At 42.7% G+C, this 25,988-nt stretch overlaps 2 long non-coding RNA genes across 2 annotated transcripts; both read left to right on the top strand.

Moving 5' to 3' along the window:
* The first annotated feature begins 9,383 nt into the window (after nt 1-9,383).
* On the top strand, nt 9,384-21,644 carry LOC143745429 (uncharacterized). The gene is made up of 3 exons (XR_013205991.1): nt 9,384-10,121; nt 21,062-21,126; nt 21,504-21,644. It is a non-coding gene; the product is annotated as an uncharacterized LOC143745429 (long non-coding RNA).
* Nucleotides 21,645-21,755: 111 nt separating this feature from the next.
* Nucleotides 21,756-24,015, top strand: LOC143745428 (uncharacterized). Its single transcript, XR_013205990.1, has 2 exons — nt 21,756-21,909; nt 22,993-24,015. It is a non-coding gene; the product is annotated as an uncharacterized LOC143745428 (long non-coding RNA).
* Nucleotides 24,016-25,988: the final 1,973 nt, after the last annotated feature.

Genomic DNA, 25,988 nt, shown 5'->3' with positions numbered 1-25,988 from the left:
GGACCCTGTGACACACCTGTGTGAAAGGCTAATTAATATGCAGCTCATTATGTATGTGGCACATTATCCGGCCTTTCTCACATTAAATAGTTAAGCTTTTGTTCACCAATTTCTGCTCATATGTTAAATATACTATAGTATGATGTTTTGTCAGAAATAAAGTAGGTATATTGAATTATAAACTAAGATGTTATTATAGTGTTTGTTCCAATATTCAAACTAATGAATCCTTACCTTTTTTAATACGTATGATAAAATATATACTTTTTACAAAGAAAGAATACACTTGAAATATTGTTAAAATTGTAATTGTTGTTGTAATTGTAACCTATTTGTAATTGGTTACAATTTCTAATTGTAAAATATGTATATATAGATAATTTCTTTTGTCCTTGCATTCTTTGGGACCCTGTGGCACACCTGTGTGAAAGGCTAATTAATATGCAGCTCATTATGTATGTGGCACATTATCCGGCCTTTGTCTTCTCAGGTGTGAACAAGCATCCACGCATATTGCCTTTCCAAACAAAAGGTGTCTTATAAAATTTAAATCAATGTATTGTTTTGTGTAAATGATTAGGAAGGATAATTTTCAGATCATTTTGAAGCAAAAACTCTAGGCAACAACACCCATTAGTCAAAAGTCTTGTGGACACATATTTGGTATGTGTTTTGTGGCCTTATTTCAGACACTTTAAGTTTTAGATTTTTCAATAACCATGCATAAACAATATTCTCTCAAAAATGCAAACATGTACATACATTTTGCTCACATATTATGGTAGCCCTGTTTGTGCTAAATAGAGTGTAATTACACCTTTGCTATTAATATGTTTATAAGCAAGTGAAAAAAGCACAAATGTCAGGGCATGTCAAAACATCTCAAGGACCCCAAAAACACCCTGGACCCCAGAGGGTTAAACACCGAGGCAACATCATTTTGAGGGTGAAGGTAGACAGCCTACTCCAACCCATCTTGCAGGAAAGAGAGCACTGAAATGATCGACAGCTTTCAGGATCTCCTCTAGAGAGAAGACACACTCAACGACTAGGTTCTACTTCTAAAGGCGTAAGCATGCTACCCATTTCTAGGGGTGCTCGCAGAAGTGATGGTAACTATCACATGTCCCTGTGATAGCCACATGAACCTCCACATTCAGACGTAAGACCTCCCGGAATCTCCAGGGGTAGAACGCGGGTGCCCCGTCCCTGAAAATGTGTTCAGGGAAAGCCAGGAAGGCTGTCGATGGGAACCAGGTCTGGTTGGGCCAATAAGGGGCAACTATGAAGACCTGCTCCCTCCTGACTTGGCACCGTAGGTGCAAGCGACGGGTGCAAAAAGCCAGGAGCACTGCTCAACACAACATGTGAAGATCACTGAGCTTCAGGAGCATTTCTGCCCAGCACTTAAGTGTGATAAGTTCACTGAGCTTCAGGAGCATTTCTGCTCAACACCTGAGTGCGAAGAACTTCACTGAGCAACAGGAGCATTTCTGCTCAACACTGAGTGCGAAAAGGATTCACTGAGCTTCAGGGGCACTACTGCTCAACACCTGAGTGTGATGAATTCACTGAGCTACACGAGCATTGCTGCTCAACACCTGAGTGCGATGAATTCACTGACTTGAGCAGGCGCAAGGAGACCATGAGTCGTAGTCGCTTTTAGGAGGCTCACTGGGGAAACGCATTTCTGCGGGCCCCTGGGGCAGCTGAGAGCCAGTGGCTGTCCAAGGGTAGTCCGCTCGGACAGAAACACTGGCAGGAAGACGAAACCGGAGAGGCAACTGAGCGGCCCCGGAATGGTCATGACCCAGCTGGACCCAGGGGATGGAGTCTCTACTTGCCCTGGCTATAACTGTCATGAGGCTCGTTGGCGGCACGATTGAGTAGAGCGGGAAGAGTGGAACAAAGCATCCTCAGAAGCTTCTGACTCCAAGGAGGAGGTGACGGGTGAGTTGTGACATGCAAGGAAGCTTGCGCAACGGTCACAATGTCTAACAACTCGAGGCACGAATGCCTGTGTAGTCGAGGGTCGCCCAGGCCCCTGTTAAAACACGCCCTTTGTACATGGCCCCTCAGTTGAAGAGGGTTTGGCAGCAGACCGGGATGAACTATAGTCACACAGGGTGAGCTTCTCTGCCACGGTCACCTCGGGACTCGAGCATGAAGCTAGCGCTCAAGCGGTCGTCATATGGAGAAAGCCAATGGCTGCATCTACCATATGCCCCAGGAGCCTCTGAAAGTTCTTTAAGTGGGACCCTTTCTCGCTTCAACACCAGCTGAACACACTCTCATTGGAGCGATGTGTTGGACCGAGTCCATCTCCAAAACTGAAAAAGAGATACTCAACCCGTGGGCGAGATTACTCTCACCCAGTTGACCTGAAGACCCAAAGGGCTCTGGAGTACTAAAAAGGAAGGACTCTGTACTGATACTTCAACCTTCACACGCAACACACAGGATGGCCTATGGCACGGAAGGTAGAGATCTGAAGCACATGTCTTTCACGTGGGAGCTGCAGACCAACCTTGGGCCAAGATGGTCACGACCCACCACCTAGTAGCATGAAGACGGAGTCTACAACTGGCCTTCATACCGGCTGGAGGAGTGGCTATATCAAATCCTTCGCCAGCAGGATAAGATAAGCACGCACAAGTCAGGAACACTGCTCAACACTAGGTGTGATGAATATCACTGGATTTTCAGGAGCACGTCTGCTCAACACCTAATGTGATGATTATCACTAACTTGAGCGGGATAGCCGAGCCTGAGGTGGGGCAGCAAAGTAGAAAGAGTGGTGTTAGTGTGCTGTGCAACACTTACCTGTCTCCACTAGCGGCAGGGGGCACGTGAGAAGGCGGATGACCGGGTCCTCAAACGCACCAAGCTGCCTGCTGGCGACCAAGGGGGCTGAGGGGTGTAATGCTATACAGGGTCACAACCGCCAGACTGGCCCTCTTGGGACCCAGGAACAGATGAATTTGCCCTTTCTCTGTAGTGTGGGTACCGCTTACTCCGCTTTTTAAAAAAATTTTTTTAGGGAGCCAGCGGCGGAACAGACACACACACAAACAAAGACTCCACCCGGCCCTCACCCGGGGGGAGGGAGTGATCGTGCCACTCCAAGAGCATCTCATCCATACCTGGGCGGCTCTCATCCATCCACCTGGCTTGGGATCGGGCTGGGCGTCTCTACTGCGGCCGGCTCCATGCTGAGGCCTGGGTGGAGGCTGCTGCGGAGGCCCAGCGGGAGCGGCGGCCGGGGAACTCCCTCGGTGACGAGCAGTCAGGGGAGCTGCCACCGACGGCGGGTGGAGGCAGTAGCTGGCCGCCGGGGCAGGATGTGCCGGATGACCTCCGCCTGCGCTTGAGCGGCAGAGAACTGTTGGATGCAGTTCTCCGCCGTGTCGCCGACCAGCCCAACCTGGGAAATTGGGGAGACCAGGAACCGAACCTAGTCCGCATCCGCCATATCAACCAGGCTGAGCCAACGATGGCGTTCCTGGACAACTAAGGTGGACATCGCCAGACCGACCACGCACGCTACGACACTTGTGCCCCGGAGGGCGAGGTCGGATGCAGTGCGGTGCTCACCTATGAGCGCACGGTCTGGGCTACCCTCTTGCATGTCCATGGGTGCCCTGGCCTGACAGAAATGAAGCAACACCATGGCACGCAAGAGGAAGCGGCTTGCCCAGAGGCTTTATAAGCTCTGCCCGTCGGAACGGACGAAAACTCACAGGCCTTAGGGGGGAGACGAGGATCCCCCCCAAAAGGAAGCGGCCGCCGGACACAGGTGCACCTGTATCGACAGACCGCTCCAATGGAGGGACACCTCACAACCCTTCACCGCTCCTCCATCAAGGGTAGTGAGGGGGAAAAGCTATTCAGGCAGATTCTGGCAGAGAAAGGTGCCGTTCACCACCTAATAAGCTATCCATGCATTTCGGAAAAGAAAAGCACTGGGGTTGTGAGCTGAGAACCAGCGCGGCCCGCCCCGAGATACTAATCCTCCAACCGAGACTGAACGGGACACAGTGGAGTTTCCACTCGAGCCCGGCAGCCTCGGCGGCCCGTTTCAGCATAGCTGACATTTCTGGATCTGGCTCGGGCAATGTTACACTCCCAGAGGGAGATAACACAGCCGAGTTGTCATCTCCAGAGGCCAGCTCACCCGCCTATGCTGCTATCAACATCTTATCCTCTGGGGGAACCCCCATTGAAACAGCTGATCGGTCCATTACAGAGGGACCAGCATGCTCAACAGGAATTCCATCGGCTGCGGTGTGATGGAGGAGTGAGGAGCCCACAGGGAATGGTTACCGGGCGAGACATCCATCACTAACCTTCGATCACCCATCCCACAGGGCACCCGGGGGTGGGGCATGGTAATGGGGACTCGCGCTTTGCGGACGAAGGCAAGTCTCGATCTCAACACCGCGACAGTCATATTCCCGCAATGAGAACATGAGCCATCCACAAAAGCTGCCTCAACATGCTGAACATATATATATATATATATATATATATATTTTTTTTTTTTTATATATACATATAAATACATAGCCCAAACATGTGATGCAACAATTGTGACCGTCAGAGAAGAAAAGGGAACGACCGCATCCAGAAACGCACAGGTGGAATGACATCTTGAAAAAGACGCAAACGCACCCGTGTTGCTCTTTCAGAAAATAGGACCGTCACCAGTGCCGGAGCACACAGGGGAATGACCGCGGCAACACTGAACAGTGAACTGCAACAGTGAAGCACTCACTTTTCCGCCCTCTAACCAGCCATGAACACACACAAACATTCCTAGAAGGCCAGGGAGGGATGGGAGGGGTTAAACCAGGTAGTGCAGGCCTACAGGGCGAAGCAGGCTGCCAGGGTGGAACAGGCTGTGCAGGCGGCCAGGGCGGAACAGGTCGTGCAGGCGGCCAGGGCGGAACAGGTCGTGCAGGCGGCCAGGGCGGAACAGGTCGTGCAGGCGGCCAGGGCGGAACAGGTCGTGCAGGCGGCCAGGGCGACCCCAGTTGTACAGACGACCTGGGCGAAACAGGCTGTGCAGACGACCTGGGCGAAACAGGTCATGCAGGTGACCAGGGAAGAACAGGCTGTTCGGGCGACCCTGGTGAAGAACCCCCTTCGGACGGCCCAAGAACAGTCTCTGGATCGGCAGACACAGCATGGACAGTCTCTCTATCATCAGATGTGACAGGAACAGTCTCTAGATCGGCAGCCGTGACCTGAACAGTCTCTGTATCAGCAGACCTGACATGAATAGTCTCTGGATCATCCGATGTGACATGAACAGTCTCTGGATCATCAGATGTGACGGGAACAGTCTCTGAATCCTCTGACATGACCTGAACGATCTCTGGATCATCAGACGTGACCGGAACATTCTCTGAATCATCAGACGTGACCTGAACAGTCTCTGGATCATCAGACGTGACGGGGACATGCTCTGAATCCTCAGACGTGACCTGAACAGTCTCTGGATCATCAGACGTGACAGGGACATGCTCTGAATCATCAGACGTGACCTGAACAGTGTCTGGATCATCAGACGTGACGGGGACCTGCTCTGCATCTTCAGACGTGACCTGAACTCTCTTCTTCCTCCACTTTCGTTAGCGGTTAGTCTCTACCAGCTGCTCTACAACTCCTGAGGTCTTAGCAGGGAGACTAAAGCCCTCTGGAACCCTCAAAGTAGGATCATCCAGGACCACCAGGGTTGGGAACGCCGAAGTCGAATCCTCCAGGACCACCGGGGTTTTCTTCCACCTACGATGATCAGTACGAGACAGTGCAGGCGACCCCGCCTCTGGGAATACAATGGCTGGCCACTCTGGAATTTTCCTCTCGGGATCCAGAGCCTTGATGAAAACCCAGAAGTCGAACTCCTTCAGTACCCCCATCTCCACTGCACTGAGTGGTTTGTCAAGTGCAAAATTAAACTGGTCCTTAAGGGCCATCTTCCCCAGGCTCAGTCCCTTAGCCGCTCGGATATTCATACCCTCCTGATGGAGAGAAACCAACGCGTTGAATTTCATAACCCATTCATATTGAGGGCAGGTAATCGAAGAGCCTGGTGACTGGTATGACGTTTTCCGCTGAGTTCTCATTCTTGGCTGGTTCGTTCTGTCACGGATAATCAGGAAACATAAGCGAGGTTGGTAATTCAAAGTGCTTTACATAGAAGAAATTAAAATAATCAAAAGAAATCAGAATAATTAAAACAGTTTAGAATAAAAGATAAAATACCGAAATAGTCAAATGAAATCAGAGTAATTAAAACATAAAATTGGATTTGAATGTGACTACTGTAGGAGCACATCTGATCTCTTCTGGAAGCTGGTTCCAGCTGCGGCTGGCATAGTAGCTAAAAGCAGACTCGCCATGCTTAGAGAGAACCCTTGGTATTTCTAGCTGATGTGATCCTAATGATCTGAGTGATCTGTTGGGTTTATATTCAGTGAGCATATCTGAAATGTATTGAGGTCCTAGGCCATTGAATGATTTATATACCAGTAATAATACTTTAAAATCAATCCTAAATGTAACTGGCAGCCAGTGTAAAGACCTGAGGACTGGTGTGATGTGTTCATATTTTCTGGTTCTGCTCAGAATCCTAGCAGCAGCGTTCTGTATGAGCTGCAACTGTCTTATGGTCTTTTTGGGAAGGCCAGTGAGAAGTCCATTACAATAATCTACCCTACTGGTGATGAAAGCATGCACAAGTTTTTCTAAGTCTTGACTGGAAACAAAGCATCTAATTCTTGCAATATTTTTCAGGTGATAGTATGCTGATTTAGTTATTGCTTTGACATGACTACTGAAACTAAGGTCTGACTCTAGAGACACACCCAGATTCCTGACTTGATTTTTAGTTGTTTGACCCCTAGACTGAAGGTATGCGTTCACCTTGAGAACTTCATCTTTGTTTCCAAACGCAATGACTTCAGTTTTGTCTTTGTTTAACTGAAGAAAGTTTTGGCACATCCAATTGTTTAGTTCATCAATGCATTGGCAAAGGGAGTCAATGGGGCTGTAATCGTTAGGCGATAGGGATAAGTAGAGCTGTGTGTCGACTGCATAGCTGTGGTAAGCGATTTGGTTATTTCTCATTATTTGGCTCATTGGGAGCATGTACAGGTTGAATAGGAGTGGCGCAAGAATTGAGCCTTGAGGGACTCCGCATGTCATGGATGTCCACTCAGACTTATGGTCTCCTATACTCACATAATAACCTCTGCCTCCTAAGTATGACCTGAAACATTATAGGACTATCCCAGAAAGCCCGACCCAGTTTTCCAGCCTGTCAAGAAGTATGTTGTGATCGACAGTGTCAAATGCAGCACTGAGGTCGAGTAGTACCGGCACTGATAATTTGCCTGTATCAGTATTTAAGCGAATATCATTTATTATCTTTACGAGCGCTGTCTCTGTGCTGTGGTGCGGTCGGAAACTAGATTGAAAATTGTCAAAGTATCCATTCGAGCTTAAGAATTTGTTCAGCTGATTGAAGACAACTTTTTCAATGATCTTGCCTATGAAAGGAAGATTTGAGATCGGTCTATAGTTGTTTAATGTGGTCTTATCCAGATTGCTCTTTTTCAGGAGGGGCTTGACAACTGCAGTTTTCAGGGAGGTCGGAAAACTCCCAGTGCGAAGTGAGGCATTTACCATTTCTAGGAGATCTGCCTCTTAGCTGTGTAACACATTTTTGAAAAAAAGATGTGGGAAGTGGGTCAAGGGCGCAGGTTGATGTTTTTAGGTGCTGTACGGTTTCTTCAAAAAATGTTGCCATCAATTTCTTCGACATCAGACATAGTGGCTACTTTCTCAGGCTGTTGTCTGATCTGCCTGACCCCAGCGCAACTCAAGGATGAGCTGATCACCTTTCTGATATTATTGATTTTCTCAGAGAAGAAAGAAGCAAACTCACTGCACTTTCTCACTGAGAGCATTTCACTGGGAATCTGGCATGGGGGGGGGTTGTCAGTCTCTCTACAGTAGCAAAAAGAGTGCGTGTGTTGTTTATATTGCTGTTTATAATATTCGAGAAGAAAGTCTGTCTAGCTTTGCCTAGTTCCTTATTGAAAGCATGGATGGTGTCTTTGTAGATGTTATAATGGACTACAAGTTTTGTCTTCCGCCACATGCGCTCTGCTTTTCTGCATTGTCTTTTCATATTTTGCACTGCTGTTGAGTTTCTCCAAGGTGCTCTTTGTCTGTCACTCTTCTTCCTCACTTTCACAGGAGCAATATCATCAATTACACTCTTAACTTTTGAGTTAAAAGAATCAAGGAGAAAATCAACAGAGTCAGCAGATCTGCTTGGTGTTAAAGATATAGCCTTCATAAATAGTACACTAGTGTTCTCTTTTAAGCATCTCTCCTTGACAGACACAGATCTAGCTTCAATGGCAGGAGAGATCAATATATCAAAGAAAATACAGTAGGGTAACGAGACAACAGATGAGGAATGTTAATACTAAGCAGATAACGAGAAGGGAGGAACTAACAATTAGACAGAAAGCACATGGCACAGGAATAATCAAGAGCCATGTGCTCACATGAAACTAGACTAACAAACATGAGACTGACAGGAAATGTCATAGTTCTGTCACCACACAGAACTAGTAACAAAAGCAGAAGTGACAGAACCATGACAACTATATGTGCGTTGCATAAACGTGGCTTTACATTGCAAACATTGCGAAATATTCGTGCAGTGTGCAAGTCAAAATATCTATTCCGATTTGAAGCTTGTGACATATAAACGCGCACATCAACCCGATCATGTGTTTAGCGTTCATGTAAACACTACATTCAGATTAATCAATCAGAATGAATTGAGTCCGATTGAAACAAAAGTTGTGCATGTAAACGTAGCCAGTGATTTGAGTGAGAAAATTCCACTCTAGTCTCAAATCTGTTGCCATCCTTCCACATGCTCCACATATGCAAATACTATTTTATATGTTTGATCAGAATGCATTTGTATAACTCCAGCTCTCCTAAGTGACCGATATGTAAACTCTGCCCATCTGTCTCCAGCCATCAAGTTTATTTGAAAAGACGGCAGAGAAATTCATGAATAAAATCCTGCAGCAAAGTGTCCCTCTGATTTCATGGCAGCCGCTGTTTTCTGACAAGTGTGAATGTACTTGAGACAGGAAGCTTTTAAACTCATTGAGGCCATCTGTGCAACGAATACACCACTAAAGAACACACAACATATAGCAAATACATATTCAGCAATGTGCCATGCAAAGAAATTGAAGTTTATGTACACTGTTAAAAAAAACGTAAATTTAGGGGTCCCTTTACCGTGGATTTGCTACGGATTCGCTCCGTTTTGCGAAATACGGAAAGTTTGCTGTTGCGCAAGGCAGTATGGGTAGAATTTTCTCACCCAGCCAGAATTTGCCGACGCCATTACACTCAGTGCGAGCCTGAAGTTCTGCGAGTCACATGGAAAGTTGGAAACAGGTTGGTTGTGTGTAATGAGAATAGGAATTGAGTGCCACCTCTCAAACAAAATATATTGAGTTAAACATGTTAAACACATGATAAGCACGTTTTCTGTTCATTTACGTCTGCATGGCGGACGTTCTGTTCTGGCACCCCTCGCCAGACAGTCGCCTTTCCCACATGAAATGTAGGACAAATTATTTGCCAGTTGGTTAATTTTGTCTCGAAGGTTTCTAGGTTTTTAGCAGCACTCCAACCGGAGCTATAACGTTACAGGGTACGTTAGTGTGGCTCGCAGCTGAGCACGGGACCTTTGCTGCTAGCTGCGTTATCATTAGAATGTCGGCTGCGCTTCCTAAGTACCGGGTACGTCAAAAGCCAATTTTTTAGTCCCCCTCGTACATTAAATTGGTCTCGATAGGCAGTTGGTAGTCGTGTGTGTTTCATGTCGACATCTGAATGTGTGCGTTTCGCGTAATTTTGAAGTGTGAGTGGACGTTTGCTGCTATCTGCGTAAGCAATAGCCCGCTGCCTGTGCTTCGTAAGTACGTCAAAAGCAATTTTTTTGTTCCTCTTACATGAAATTTGGTCTCGATAGTCAGTTGGTAGCCGTGTGTGTTTCATGGTAACATTTGAATGTGTGCGTTTTGCGTTATTTTGAAGCGTGGGTGGACGACGGCCCGTTTGCCCAGCTAAAGTTAGCCCATAAGTTGGGCGCGCGCGCGTGTGTGTGTAAATTAGCCACTTGTGTGTATTGTTATAGCTCGCTGTGTTACGTTACCATACAACTGAAAATGGCAATAATTAAAAGGGGTGATGACTAAGTAGAATCAGATTTCCCCTGTGCATTATACGACTTTCCATTCCCCAAAGTGAAAAAAGCAGTGAGGAAAACATTGCAGCCCAAAGAGAGTGGCCCATGCAGCCCAAAGCAGATTGCTTATTTGAAGGTATCTGAAAAGTGTATGTGCTTCACTGTGCTGATCTGAATTTATTGTTTTCATATTAATTCCGTCTTTCCTTCACTTGGCAAATTCAATCTCTTAAACATGTTGACTTGTAACATTTGTGGCTTTAACGCCCGGTCTTCGACTGATTACTTGAAACACTGCCGAACACACAGAAATAATAATGTATTTTTTTTATGTGGCCATAGGGATTGCAGAAGGAAGCTTAAAACATACAGTAGCCTTGCTGTGCATATGTCACGAGCACATGTAGACAGTAGGAGCACACAAACATGGAACCGCAATGTGTCTGTACAGTTAAAGTGCTCGTTTAATTTTTGCATCAGTGAATATGCTGATTTTAAAACTTTAAAGTGTCATTTGAGTGGTCACATAGATGAGGGTTTGACTGTAACATGTCCCTTTGATGGATGTTCTAAGACATTCAATGTAAAGTCATCCTTTTTAAAGCATATTTCCAGATACCATAAAGGGTGGGATGTTACCAAGATAGCCCCAGTTAATATATGTGAACTAACAGTACTGTCTTTCCAAGATGAAGGATCACATGTAGAACCTGTAGAACTTGAAGAACCTGAAAGTTTTAACATTGATGCAGAGCAAAGTGATAATTTCTGCAGTGATCAAGTGAAAGACAACTTCACAGAGAGTCTTGCTCAGTTTTACTTGGGTTTACAGGCAAAATATTTGGTCCCAGCATCCACAATAACAGAAATAGCAAATGAAATGAGAACTATAAGTGATATTCAACAGGAATATACTGTGGATGCACTAGCCCGTGAACTGGGGCAGTATGGTGTTCCAAAGGAGACTGTAACATCTCTTGGGAATAGTGTATACGAGCAGAGCCCTATGCACAAGGCATTACATGAAAAGGGTCATTTAACTACGCAACACAAGAGGCTGAAATATTACAAGTCACACTATGACTATGTTGAACCTGTTGAAGTCTTTCTTGGACGCAATCGCAGTGGCCAGACGAGGCACTATCATTACATCCCAATACTGGAAACCCTCAAAGTAATTCTGAAACAGCACGGTTTAGATCAGCACAGTCCTAGTTCAAATTCTGAAGATGATGTACTCTGTGATGTCACTGATGGGTGGGCCATCAAATCCAGTGCCATGTTTTCCTCAGACCCAGACAGTTTAAAGGTTATGCTCTTTCAGGATGCTTTTGAGGTGGCTAATCCACTCGGATCTGCCAAGACAAAGCATAAAGTATTGGCTGTCTACTTCACACTTGGAAATTTTCATCCACACCAACGATCAACTGTTGATCAGATACAGTTGGCATTACTCTGTGTAGAGAAAGATTGCAAATACTTTGGAATGGATAAGATTTTTAATAAGCTAGTGTCAGACTTGTGTGAGCTGGAGGAAAGGGGCATATCTTTCAATGGAAAGATTTATAAAGGCACTGTTGCGTGTATAATGGGAGATAATCTGGGCTCCCACATGATTGGTGGCTTTACAGAAAATTTCAGCACAGCTCAATATTTCTGCAGATACTGTTTGGCAACAAAAAGTGAATTTCAGTCGAACCCTCTCACAGTTTTCACTCATAGAAATCCAGCTGATCATAATGAGACTGTGCGGTTTCTGGAAAGTAACGATGAAGTACACAATCATCACGGTGTTAAATGTGACAGTGTTTTCAACAAACTGTCCAACTTTCATGTGTGTCAGCCAGGCTTACCAGCTTGTTTAGCTCATGATCTGTTTGAGGGGGTAGTAAATTATGATTTGGCATTGTTTTTGCAGTTCTTAATCAGAACACAAAAGTGGTTCAGTTATGAGGTTCTTATTGAAAGAATCAAATCATTTCCTGGTGAAAGCAGCGACAAGCTAAACACTATTCCCACTACAGGAGCAAGGCTTGGAGGGCATGCAGCCCAAAACAGGTGGCTTTTGAGATTCTTGCCTGTTTTGGTGCATGACACAATTGAAGATGCTGATAATGAAGTATGGGGACTGGTACTACTTCTGAGGGAGCTTGTTGAATTTGTCTGTGCACCTCGGCTCTCAGAGTCCTAGATTGCTTTCATGAAGGGACTGATTGAACTGTATGTGGAATTGAGGCAAGAGTTATTTCCAAGAGTTCAACTTAGACCGAAACACCACTATCTGCTTCACTATGCACACCTGACTTTACAATTTGGCCCACTCATATATACTTGGACAATGCACTTTGAATCAAAACATTCTTATTTTAAAAGGTGCATTAGGGCAAGTAAGAACTTCATAAATGTAACCAAGTCTCTGGCTGAACGGCACCAGTTGCTTCAGGCTTATCAGTCTTGTGGTACCTTGTTTAGTCCCCAGGTTCATTTCTCAGACTCAACACGGTTCTATACAGAGCTCTATGACCAGAACATAAAGACAGTGGTTGAAGAATTTGATTTGAACTCAAGTAACTCAGTTGTCACAGAGAGAGTGCAGGTTAAAGGCACTACATATGCAAATGGAATGCTGGTCTTACTGAGCTATGCCAAAGGACAACTGCAGTTAGGAAAAATAGCAAGCATTTTTGTAAAAAAAATAAACTACTGTCCTACTTTTGCTTCGGGGGAAAACTGCCAGCTGGGTACCTGATCTTGGACTCTATGAACTTGATGAAAATGCTTTTGGCCTGTTCAGTTGCCATGATTTGAACAAATTTGATGATTATCATCCACTTTATTCTTACCAGAGAGGTACTCGGTGGCTCATTCCTCTTAAACACACACCAACATGGAACTTGTGAAAAACTATGTCAAGAAAGCGATGCCATCGCTCAGTAGCGATCAGATGGATACACTCATGGCTAAACTGGAGGAATTAGGAGTTCTACCATAAAGACTCAGAAGGATTCTCGAAAAAAGAATTTATTTTGTGAAAGGAGTTTACAGACAAAATTAAAGGTAGATGCTCGACAAGCTCCGTCTCTGAGTTCTTTGGCGTAGGCCTCGTCCTCCGTCAGGGTCTGAAGGTTAGCTTATAGGTCCTGCCTGATGTTAGAGGCAGGGGCGGAGCCTACCCCCAAAAAGTGAGGAAAATGTGACGAATTCCATACATGCCTATGAGGATTCTGAAAGCATACAGTAGGATTAATAAATAGGGAAGACAATAAGACGACTTTTAATTGCTTATCTTAAAGTCAGGTACTAAGCAAAAAAGATTAAAACTACGATATGTTCTGAGATAAGATAACTTATAAGATCGAGAGTAGGAATGTCACTCTATATGGGAAGAGCTTATTTTTAAAACGAGGACGAAGCCGCGTCTGGCCGCAAAACTTGAAATGGGAATTTTAACGAAGCCTTGATAGGCTGAGTTGTTAAGATACATACATATGAAAGCCTAGACTGCCCATGATAGTAGGCTTTAAAGTAATCATTAAAACTGTACATTAAGCCTCAATAGGCTGATGCCTCGATAGGCTTAGTTCATGCGACAGAACCGAGATTAAATGTAATATGCGTTTATGAAATAAAACACGATTGTCTAAGGCCACGGTAGGCTAATCCCTCGATAGGCTGATGCCTCGATGGGCTGATACCTCGATGGGCTGATGCCTCGATGGGCTGGTGCCTCGATAGGCTGGTGCCTCGATAGGCTGGTGCCTCGATAGGCTGATGCCTCGACAGGCTGATGCCTCGACAGGCTGATGCCTCGACAGGCTGATGCCTCGATAGGCTGATGCCTCGATAGGCTGACGCCTCGATAGGCTGACGCCTCGATAGGCTGACGCCTCGATAGGCTGACGCCTCGATAGGCTAAGTTCATGCTGATGCCTCGATAGGCTTAGTTCATGCGTCAGAACCGGGATTAACGTTATAAGCATTATTGAAAAGACCACGATAGCCTTAAATGCCAGTGAACGTAGAGTTTCGGAAGCCGCGATAGGCTTAGCCATATTGCAGCTATCGTGAATGACCATCACGATAGACATAGCAAACAGGGATATGAATAACTTTGAGCATTATATAGTATTTCCCATCAAAGCTAATCTATAATAATCAGCTAAGGGCTGAGTTAATAGTGAAGAACGAAATAAATCTGGCAAGCCAAGATTAACTGCATATGTAACTTAAAAGAGCAGCGAAAAACGAACGTATCATATGAATCATTAACCACCGCCACCAGTAGCTAGCGAAGAATTTACTGATGAATTCCGTACATACCTATGAGGATTCTGAAAGGCATGCAGAAGAATTAATAAAATAGGGAAGACAATTAGACAACTTCTTTATTGCTTATCTTAAGGTGAGGTACTGTATGTGAAAGATTAAACCTACGAGATATACTGAGATGAAGATAATTGATTGGAAGCTTTAAAAGATCGAAATTGGGAATGTCACTATGTGAGCTGAGCTTCTTATCATCTGAATATGAACAGAAGCCACGTCTGCCCCCAAAACTTGAGATGGAGATTTTAAATGAAGCCTCGATTGGCTGAGATTTTAAGATGCATACATCCTGGGTATGAATATTGGGAGAAAATAAAAGCAAAGTTAAATAGCATATGTACCAGCCCTCGTCTTTCTTTAAAAAAATAGGTCCGTAATGACCTTACATTTATAAATAATGAGGCTTTCGCCAGGCGACTTCCCGAGGAGCCACAAAAGGCAGAGATGACACATTGGCATAACTGCTATCAGGGAAGCTACGATATGCGCAAAATATTTGGCTTTAGCGTACAGTCACGAAAGCTCGGGCAATTGTGAAGTCTCGGTAGGCTGAGTTCATGTATCTGAACCGAGATTAGTTGAAAGCTCGATAGCATAATTGTAATAGGCTACGAATAGCCATGAAACGATCACAGTGATTGAAAAATATGTCCGTGATTGACCATATACAGTATTTATAAATGATGAGGGCAGTTGCCAGGTCGACTTTTCCGAGGAGGCACGAGAGGCAGAGATAAGACATTGAGATGATTACAATCGGGAAAGCTACGATTTGAGTTTATGAACGAAGGCTGCGATCGGCCATGAAAAAAAAAAAACAATTGGCTTAGAGTACAATCATGAAAGCTTGTTCAATAGTGGTGCCTCGATAGGCTGATGCCTCGAAAGGCTGTTCATGCATCAGAATCGAGATTAGTCGAAAGCTTCGATAGCATTAATGTAATAGGCTTCGTTTAGCCATGAAACAATACCAGTAATCGAAAAATAGGTCCATTATTGACCTTATATATATATAATGATAAAAAGCTGAAGCCAGGGCGACTTTTCAGAGGAGCCACGATAGGCAGAGATATGACATTAGATGAATGCAATCAGGAAAGCTACGATATGCATTTATGAACAAAGTCCACGATCGGCCATGAAATATTTGTCATTAGCAGTGTTTCCCCTAGAAATTTTTCCAGCAGCGGTGCTGTTATGTGCCCGAGGTTGTTACCAAGCCGCGCGTGGTGGGGTCCGGGGGCATGCACCCTGGAAGATTTTTTTTTTTTTAAAACCCTTAAACCATGACTTCTGGCAAGTTTTGTGGATAGAAATGGACATTTTAAGAAAAACAAATATGACATACCATCAACTGATTCAAGGCATGATTATTGCAGCACGTACCTTGAACTGCAGTCACAAACAGAAACCTTAATTTTAGACAGGATTATTCATGTTTTTCTTTTGTGTTCATTTTCAGCTTGGTAGAAATTGTTTAGGGGAAAAATGAAACAGCACAACCCAGAAAAAGATTATTTACAATTTATTGAAAATTTTATGTTAATGGGAAAGGCCACACCCAATCTGTGAGCACTTAATTTTTCTGGCCTTTACATAGAAGATCTCTAAGGCTCTTTGGTAATTGAATGATTGTGGGGGTATTTTTTGTTTTTGCAAGAAGTCTTATGCTCATCTAGCCTGCATTTATTTAATTAAAAAAAAAACAGAAAAAACAGTAGCCTAATATTGTGAAATATTATTACATGATGTTCTTTTTAACTTTTTATTAATCAAAGAATCTTTGAAAAAAAAGAAAAGAGCATCACATTTCATATTAGAATGATTTCTGAAGGACACCAACAAGTTTAGTAGACTCATCTGAAAAATTAAATATGATTTAACGTTAACTATCAGGACTATGAGCAGTAGGTGATACTTCCTCGTCCTCATGGAGAGCGCAGTTCGTACCGCTTTCTCCTTTCCACAAGCGCTTGCTCTCCCTTGGCGTCTGTCGTTGCTATGCAACCATGAACAGAGGCGCGCTTGGGAAAAAGAGCGCGCCGGCCGCATTTTAAATAATGAATTTGCACGCGCAAAAAACGCGCTATGTGAACGGCCCCTTATGGCAACGTGACATTAGCCTAATCGAAAATATTTCCATATGTGGCTCTTTCCTCCTTGTTTACAAGTGGATTCAGAGCCACCGCATGCAGCGCCGCCGTTTGCCATGTCTCAGTGTTTTTAGGTGTGTACGTGAATGAAGAGAATGTCGTGATATTACTGATCATGGAAAGATTTTACAGCGGCGCTGAAAATCCAGCGGCGGCGCTGCGCCGCTGCTGAATACATTGTAGGGGAAACACTGCATTAGGGTTCCAATCATGAAAGCTTGTTCGATAGGCCGATGCCTCGATAGGCCGATGCCTCGATAGGCTGATGCCTCGATATGGCTGAGTTCATGCATCAGAACTGAGATTAGTCGAAGGCTTCGATAGCATTAATGTAATAGGCTTCGTTTAGCAATGAAACATGACCAGTGATCGTAAAATAGGTCCGTGATTGACCTTACATGTATAATGATTAAAAGCTGAACTTTTCAGAGGAGCCACGATAGGCAGAGATATGACATTGGATGGTTACAATCAGGAAAGCTACGATATGCGTTTATGAACAAAGGCCGCAATCGACCATGAAATATTTGGCTTAGAGCACAATCATGAAAGCTTGTTTAATAGTGAAGCCTAGATAGGCTGATGCCTCGATTGGCTGAGTTCATGCATCAGAACTGAGATTAGTCGAAAGCTTCGATAGCATTAATGTAATAGGCTACGTTTAGCCATGAAACGATACCAGTATTCGTAAAATAGGTCCATGATTGACCTTATATTAATTATGATAAAGGCTGAAGCCAGGGAGACTTTTCCGAGGAGCCGCGATAGGCTGAGATAAAACGTTAAGATGATTCAACCAGGAAAGCTACGATATGCATTTATGAACGAAGTCCGCGATCGGCCATGAATTATTTGGCTTTGGATTACAATCGTGAAAGCTCACACAAGTTATGCCTCGATAGGCAGAATTCATGCGTCGAGAACGAAATCAAGTCGAAAGCTTCGATAACATTAATGAAATAGCCCAAGATTGGTCATAAAATGGCAGTAATCGTAGAATTTCAGAAGCTGTGATAGGCTTAAAAATATTGCAGCAATCAGAAACGAAAGTCACGATAGACATAGCAAGCAAGGATACGAATAACCTTGGAACGTTGTTATTATGGTATTTTCAAAGCTATTCTTCATTAAACAATTATGGGATGAGTTGATGGTAAAAAACGAAATAAAAAAAGCCGCGATTGACTGCGTGTAACTAAACAGATTAGCAGCGAAAAGCAGACGTATGATAGATGTATGGATTGTTAACCACCACCAGTAGCTAGCGAAATTTTTTTACCTCGAATGTCGGTTGAGAGGGCTTGTTGAGCATTTAGTAGAACATACGTGTCGGATCTGATGTAGGTCTTGTATGCTGTGGACGACCATCTGCCGAGCATTTGGATAGGGGAGTCGGGAACGCCGCATTCGGCTACTGTTGTTGTGGCTCCGAACGAAAGGAATGCCCAGTGTATATATGTGGAGAAGGACCGGAGAATTAAGAAGGAAGCTACATGGGTTCAAAACCAGTGCTTTGTCATTGGAAGACCGTTCGGTTATATGAAAAAAGGGGAGAATTGAAGTGTGGTCATGCTTTGAGATATGACCATAGAGGTATAAGGGCAATAGGAATTATAGACTTTAGATAAAGTAATAACGCCAGAGACTCCAGAAGAATCTGTTTTCAAAAACTTAAATACATTTAAAAGGTGGTAAATCGGGAAATAGACAAGCTACGAGCCAAATTAAAATGTTTTGAAACGGATGCGAATTCCCCTGATCGCATAAAGCTGTAAAACACGGTTAGAAAACGCTTTTTCTTGGATGCATGATCATGCACGCTGTTAAAACATGGCTACAATCTGAATATGTATATAGGAAGAGAAAAGAACATTTAGGATGGGAAATAATAAAGGGGGCTAAATGGATTTCACTTTCTGAAATGTTGCTGTTAAAGCACAAACAACATCTGCAAAGTTACAACGCACGAACTTCAAGCATTGAAGACATATTTTTTTTTATTTTTTTTTTTATATATATTTGAACTATTAATTGCTGTTGATTTATGATTGAATAAGAGATAGATATATTTACAGAAAACGAGCTGAGATCAAATAGTGTGCCCCCTTTTATTAGTTGAAGTCTGCAATCATCTAGGTATAAGTAGAGATCTTTCCGGCGCTCGGGAAGTGATTGAAAAAACATCTCCATAAATGCATTACCGAAACAATAACAAATTCAGAGAAGGGCGTAAAACGAGTTGAATAAGTTAGCCTTAATAGGTACTGCTCCTTTAAGATTGAAGGCAATTCGTCTCGTCTCTCACAATGGTGAGAGAGCAGATGAGGAGCGCAAGCTGTAATATATGGCATATACTGTGATTTAATAACAAAGTTACTCTTAAGCTTGATTTAATTCTATTCAGCAACCCAGTTGATAGTATTTTGCAACTGGCAACTGATTGCGTGGGATCGACGATTCAGTTACGTGAATCTTTGCATACACTTACCATTTCAATGGGCCCACTGTTTACTGTTTAAAGCGTTGCAGTATGTTACGTTGCAGACTGCAGTATCGGCAGTTATTTTAAAGCTACCACATCACCACATTTGAACTTCGCCGCTTGAAGGGAACAGTAGAGTAGCAAGTTAATATACTTACCTGAATGAAGTTTAATCATAGTAAAAGGGGAACTTTTTGAAAAAACGCTGAGTGGAGATCGACTCTCATGAGATTAAAAGCTGCCACACGCTTGTTTCTTACACAAGTGTGTCGCACTCGCGCATCGCGAAAGTTGCTGAGATCAAAATCGACGATGTGACTTGTGTTGTTATGTTTGGTATCGAAACGCGAATAAGTGAACGCCGCGCTGTTTCTGCGAACTGAATGGAAGTGTAATTGGCATCGAAAACTTTGCTACGACACCTGCGGGCAACAACATGGAACGGTAGGATCAGTCTTTTATATTCAATGTCGAGCTGTGATTGGTAGTGTGGAATTATAAATTAGTGACGTGCAATGGAGTCTTTCTGGTAGAACTTACGCTTACGCTTTCATTTCTCTCTGTAGATGACCTGAGCCTTGTGGACCCGGAGGACATTAAAGACACTCTGCCATTCATTCAGTGCAAAAGATTTGTCAGAGCTGTCAAAGCATTGGAAGCAGGTGAGTTTTTGCCCCTCTGTTTTAATGCAAGTTTTGTGAGACTACAAAGGTTTATTCAAAAATTGCAAAAAAAAAGGTTGCCATCAGCTGTACATGGCAATAACAACCCTATAATTGGTTTTCGTAATTAGGTCCATTTGTATTCCTGGTGGACCAAAACTGGACATTGAGGACCAATGTATTAATTGATTCGTAACAATCGTGATGTGTTTAATTTATGGAGATGTGTGTCATGTCATCCATAGATTCACAAGCTCCACCGCAGTTCACCAGGCCTGGCCCCTCATCAACACCTGAGCCACAGAGGTTTCAGCTGCCCTCAACACCACCTGAGACAGCCGACTCCCCATCCCAAGACACATATTCTGTACCATGGCACAAATTTCCCTCAAAAGTCATGGATGAGTTGCGTGAAAAGAAGTACATAATGGGGAAAGACAGACGAGAGATGGTTCAGATCGTCGCTGAAGATTACCTCCATAAACACCCAGGAAGACCTGGTAGACAAAAGCTGAGGGAAATCGCCAGTATGATTGTAGGACCATATGCTGCCTCCTTCAAGCTGACAGAGCCGTTTGGAAACAAACCTTTTGCAAAAGATGGTTCTGAAACTGTCTTTCGTCAGCTGGAACACAGAATTGAAAATATGAAGAGGCCACAAAGTTCACCGAAGAGGCGAGCAGGGGGTGAAAATTCAACAAAGAAAAGGCCCAGGAATTCAGATCTGTATGGATGTGTGGCGTGGGATCCAATCATTGAGGGGACTGTGTGTAGAGAAGACCTGCTGTCTAAACGAGATGATTTGAAACGTGCCTTTCAAACCCGTGATCTTCAGGTGGGTCTGCAATCATCCATTCTTTTCTTGTGTTGTAAGGACACGTGAAATTGTAGGACACATTGTGAAATTGTAGATCGGCTGACATCACTACGCCCATAGTCTATTGAAATTGATACCCTGTTTTATTATTTTAATTCGTTAGTTTGACTAACTGTTCGACTGTTTGACTAACTCCCTCATATCTTTAGGAGTCATCTGTTCGAATATTGATGACTGAAACATATCCCATTCAGCGTGAAATCCTCAACGATGCTGATACCCCTATTGGCGTTGTAAAGGACGAGTGGCCGTTCCTGTTTGAAGTTCCTCACCTGTTTGATCATGCATCTAAACTCCTTGGCTTCTCTGTACAAAACAAGCTGGCACAGGTGTGTTGTTACTGTTATTATTATGATTGTGCTGTGCTGCTCCATATGGAGAGAATTTTGTCTTTATTAATCAATCAAAAAAAGATTTGCAAACAAAAAGAGAGTTGAGACCAAAAAAGATAAACTGGCAACCAATCAAATAGAATAAATTGGATGAACAATCAAATAGAATAGATTTGAGACCAAAAATCAGGAAGTGGCAACCAAAAAAGCAAAACATTTGAGATCCAAAAAGAACAGAACAGGTTGCAAATGAAAATGAAATAATTCGATTTTTTTTTTAAATTCTCTCCAAAGATGCTTTTTTTGGAGGCCAAACGAAAATGAGTGTTAGTCTTATGTACCTGTACAAAATTAACACCTTGAACCTTGAACAGGAACTTTCCAAAAAAGAAAAGGGGATCAATGACTTCCTTGACTCCAAAGGGATGAAGACGGGCGAAGGTCCAATACAGCTCATCTGTGGCATTGCAAATTACTTCAAGGAAGACTCTTATAAACTCTTCGACAAAAAAGAGGTAGATGTTGTCGTATTTATTAAATAAATGTTTTGCTTGCCTTAAAATATAGGATTATTTTTTTAGTACATGGTGCTCAGAATTGTTTTTGTTTTTTTATCTGCGTTTGAGGTGACCAGCAATTCAAGATTGCTCTTGATGGGCTACTTGTCAATGACCACATCACCTCTCCCATTGTGGCCTTGAGCTACGTCTTCTCCATGTTTTATGTCTGCAACGTTCAATACCCACCGGAGATGGCTTTTACTCTCGAATTCATGCAAAGGTAAGCACTCGTTGTTTGGAAATACTTTGTAAATGTGACTTTGCCGTGCCTTTCTGCACCCAACCTGCTTTTTGTCAATCTACACCAAACCCTTTGTCTGAGATGTACAAGCTCAAAATGTGTCGCCACATGCTGTGAGCTTTTAGATAAGCTGTTATTGGCTTATGATCCCCCTGAATATGGATTTGTTCGTAGAATTCGTAGCTCCCTGTTGAAGACTATTGTTGGAATAAATGTGTCATATTTTTTTAAAATGGCAGGTAACATGCTTTTTGCTTTACATAGTGTCCCAAGTCAATAAAAAACAAAACAAACATAACATGATTCTAGTTGGGAAATGGAGCAAAAACATATTTTTCTTAGAATGGTTTCTTGACACAAAATTCGTTTGAGCTATCTCTTTAAAACCATTAGCATCTGAGACCAGGTTATGTCAGTGGTGGTCAAACCTTTTCATGTCAAAGACACACAAACTGAAATGTATTTGGCTGCAGACTCCAACCTCAAAATATGTTGTTCCAGGGACCCCCTCCAGAAGCAAAGACTAAACATATTAATTTAAAAAAATAATACATGCTGGATTCATGCCCAAATGTTAATATTTTGATGTGTAACATGCACTGAATGTCTCAGTTGCTCCACTCCATGTTTGAGAAACCCCCAGGACAGTCCGTGTTCAAATGTGCTGTTACACCTTTTGATAGGACGATGTCAACTGTGTTTTCTATCCCCTTCTGTGTTCTGTGCATTTATAATATCCCTGCACACATGTTGAGGATACATGCTGTCATGTGTTGGTGATAAGCAGACTTCTCGCCCTTGCAAACATTTCTGTATATGCGCAGTGTGAATGCATGTGTCTTGAAAAGACAAAGGAAGAGATAAGCTTAGCCACTGGCAACAGCACCACAACAACATTGGGTACTAGACAGATGGTCAACTAGAATGATAGAGAGGTTCACACATAGGGGCATATTGAAGAAAACAAATGTATGATTTTATTGAACTGCTCCACTCCTGTCAAGCCACACTACACGTGCAAACTTTGTCTGCATCTCACTATTATTATTATTTTTTTCTCAGAGTTTTCTTTGGGGTCAATCCTGAGCGAGGCTCCAAGGCAGAGAAGAAGGGGAAGAAACGGCACTGCATTCCTCCACAGGTGTGCAAGCTGGTTTCTCAGCTGAAGGAATGTGAATGCAATCAGAAGGAATCTGACTGGGCCATTTGAGCTGTTCTCATAGCTCAGAAAATACCTTTTTGGACTGAATGCACACACACACAGACACACACAGACACACACAGACACGCAAATCCAAAAACATGGGGCTTGGGAGTAGAAATTCAGATTTTTACAATATTATGTGAGTTCAGATGTTTTAACTAGATGCCCACAACACACATGCTGCAGTTTCAAATCCCCGATGTTAAGGGGGATTCCAGGTAGAGCTTTGCCTGTCAATGTGGAGTTGGAGGTGTAAGTTTTAAGTTTTATTTTTTTCAGAAATCTATTTATGGCATGTTGCATATGTTATTGCTGCACAGATGTTTTATAGAAAAGTTGTATAATGTAATACTTCTAATGTTCTATTTGTTTTTTGTAGAAAGGTCAGACACTGGTTGCAGAGCTCTGCCTGTCGGTGTGATATGTGGATTTGGAGGTGTAGGTTTCTGCATCCTCCTGGAGGGGGCTCCTCATTTTGCACTGACAGGTGAGACAGCAACAGCAATGCTGGCAGTTTTATTGTCTTATTTTGTCAATGTTTTTAACAAATCCATTTGTTATTAATGCCTGTCAGCCTGTGGGTGCTAAAAAGTTGCTAGATTTGGCAGCTCCCTGTTAAAGGACATGGCTGTAGTTCTTTGAGAGAACAGCTGGTTTATGTATGTAAAATTGCTCTGAATGTGAAGGTGATGTTCTGAATGTTTTAATGGTTGTAATGTAAATATTGCAATTCATTCACCACAAAAAGTGCAATCACTTTAAAGCACTGGCAGCTGTTAAAGGAAATAAATAATTGTTGTGATTCTACATTTGTGCTTTATTGATGATAAACGGTATAGAGAACTGTACGGAATTAAACATTTTAGGATTACTGAAGTGTCCGTTAATTGTACGGATTGAGTACTTTAATAATACGGAATATCCCATTTTAGGTTTGATGGATGTGTCCGTAAATGGTAAACAAAAAGTAAGGTAAATCTAGGGAAATATCTGTTATAGGGTTTACGGAATTGTCCGTACAATAACGCAAAAATTTACGGAAAATACGGAATTTTCCATTTTAGGTTTGACAGAAATGTCCGTCAATGGTACAGAAAAACTCATATAAATCTACGGAAATATCCGTTTTAAGGTTTACGGAAGTGCCCGTACAATAACGGAAAAAGTGCTGGTAATTAATTATTAATTCAATTTAAAGCCTTGAGTCCCTCAGTATGTGATTCTAATTGAGTAATAAAAGCACTTCAATCACAGCAATTTTAAATCACTCAGTCCACTCAGCTGGTAATCAGAATCAATTTACTTCACTGCCATGGAGAAATTACACTAATTTGGTTCACACTCCTCCTGTGCTGGTAATACCAGTCTTAGCAACAGGAATCTTTGGAGAAAAGTTATACTTTGGGTATTCGATAAGTGGAAACTTATTTTAGTCTATCATGGGGAGAACATAAATTCACACCTACAGACAATTTAGAGTCTCCAATTCACCTTTAGTGCATGTCTGTGGATTGTAAGGGAATCCGAAGATACAGGAAAATTCATATTAGTCAATTAAGACAATGGATATAATGGATAATAATAATATAATCCCTGAAGAAAGCTGTGAAGTCTGTTTGTAATCCCATTCATCTCAGTTATAGTTGCTTGGCTGACGAATGACCCACTGGAAATATGGTCTAATGTATGATATGAAAATATATAATAAATCTGCAATCTTTGCTCATGGCACTCAGTTCTGGACACAAATGTTTTTGAGCCAATCACATGAGCTGTAAATGCCATGTGATAAATTACCGCTGCTTTGTTTATGGTTTGTATATAACAATGGTGTGCAGTCCATATAAGCTGTGAATGCTCTGCATACCCAAGCTATTCATTGACAGTATTAACACTATAAATTACAATCATTTTTTTGTTTGAGGTGTATCATAAAGCTTACATGAGGAAATGTTAGTAATAGTGTTGCAACTAACAGTCATATATTTATATGCCAAACGACGGTAATTTTCTCTTTAAATCTGCCACTCAGTTCCAGGTAAGATTATTCACAGCAGCTTTGCCGCGTACGGTCTGTTGTTATGGATCGTCATCACTGTCCCGTGTTCTCATTGGTTTGCTGGCATACGGGGGATTAATGGGCAGGGAAAGCTGTCCGTGAATCACTCGCCCAAGAGTAAACATATGCTGCTGCTGCCAGATCTCGATCAACGAAAATCATATTGTATTTGATACAAGACTAACTATACTAAATCAAGTGAAAAAATAGTCATAACTGAAACTATTTTCATAATATTTTATTTTCTCCATTGGGACATTTATTTTTAATGAAAACTTGTACATTTTTAAAGACAGACCTAAGCAGACCTGTAACTTTCCGAGGTTGTTAATCATAGTCTATGCGTTTGTTAAAGTCTTCAATTTGCATTACCTGTTTCAACTTAATTTTTCAAATAATAATAATATTTTTATTATACTTATTTATTTTAATGATATTTTACTTATATTTTATTCATAATAGGCTACTAATATTTATTATATTATACTTATTTTTAATTTTTAATAAAAAAAAAACACTTCTGGCATTCATTTGAATTGACGCCTGTCATAATGTATTTGTTGTCTCTGATATTAGATGCCTGCTGATGCACCGTCCCGTTTAGAATTCTCCAAGGTCTAAACGCGGGTGCCATCATGCCCCATCCCTGAGAATGTACTCAGAGGAAGGAGTCAGGAAGGGCTCTCGAAAGGAGAGGTCTGGTTGGTCCAATAAGGGGCAACTAGCAAGACCTGCTTCATCTCCTCCCTGACTTTAGCACAATTGTGTGCAAGAAGGCTCACTGGGGAACACATT

Source organism: Siphateles boraxobius, unplaced genomic scaffold, assembly GCF_051911475.1.
Source record: "Siphateles boraxobius isolate OS27281-9 unplaced genomic scaffold, OSU_SipBor_1 204, whole genome shotgun sequence".
Taxonomy (NCBI): domain Eukaryota; kingdom Metazoa; phylum Chordata; class Actinopteri; order Cypriniformes; family Leuciscidae; genus Siphateles; species Siphateles boraxobius.
The sequence above is the reverse complement of the archived record's forward strand: the minus strand, read 5'-3'. Positions and strand labels throughout refer to the sequence as shown.